The following is a 1,117-nucleotide window of genomic DNA, read 5'->3' on the forward strand; positions in this document are numbered from 1 at the left end:
CATCTCTTTAAAACTCTGCATAGATTAGTAAGACAAGAAGAAAAGGAATCTCCATAGACAGAGAAGTCATCCATAAAAACTTCAACCACATCCTCAATAAGATCAGAGAAGATTGACATCATGCACCTTTGAAAGGTAGCTGGAGCATTACATAATCCAAATGGCATCCTCCTATATGCAAAGGTACCATATGGACATGTGAATGTTGTCTTCTCTTGATCATTGGGATGAATAGGAATTTGGAAAAATCCAGAATATCCATCCAAGAAACAGTAATGGGTATGATTGGCTAATCTTTCCAACATTTGATCAATAAATGGAAGAGGAAAATGATCTTTCCTAGTAGCAGAATTAAGCTTCCTATAGTCAATGCACATTCTATGTCCTGTTATGGTTCTAGTGGGAATTAACTCATCACGATCATTCTTTACTATAGTGATTCCTCCTTTTTTAGGGACACAGTGGACTGGTGAGACCCAAGTACTATCAGAAATAGGATAGATCACACCAGCTCCAAGCAATTTTAGAATCTCTTTTTTGACTACTTCCTTTAGGTTGAGATTAAGCCTTCTTTGAGGTTCAATACTAGAGTAGGATTCATTTTCAAGGTGGATTCTATGCATGCAGAGACTAGGTGAAATTCCTTTAGTGTCATCCAAAGTATAACCAATAGCTTTTCTAAACTTCTTTAGCTCAACAACTAGCAAATCAAGCTCTTCCCTACCCAAGTTAGCATTTACTATCACAGGATAAGTAGAGTTCTCACCTAAAAAGACGTATCTTAGCCCAGAAGGGAGAGGTTTTAGCTCTACTTTTGGTGCATTCAGTTCATACCGGTCGTATGTGGAGGACTCGACAGTGGACTCGGTCGAGTAGTGTTGGTGCTCGGTCGAGTGTATGCTCGAGTGGGTGGTCGAGCTATCCGTATTTGCTGTTTGAATTGACCAGACTTCCTCTCTTAATGCTGGTAAACCCTCAAAAACCTCTAGATGGTGTGATTCTCCACAGGAGTCCAATATATCTTCATAGGCCTTGGTTTCTTCATGGATGAACCCTTCCTCTCCACTTTTGGTCAAAACAGTTCTAAGGTGATCTTGTTCTGCTAGCTCTTCCATCA

The sequence above is a fragment of the Camelina sativa genome, unplaced genomic scaffold (genome assembly GCF_000633955.1).
Source record: "Camelina sativa cultivar DH55 unplaced genomic scaffold, Cs unpScaffold00661, whole genome shotgun sequence".
Taxonomy (NCBI): domain Eukaryota; kingdom Viridiplantae; phylum Streptophyta; class Magnoliopsida; order Brassicales; family Brassicaceae; genus Camelina; species Camelina sativa.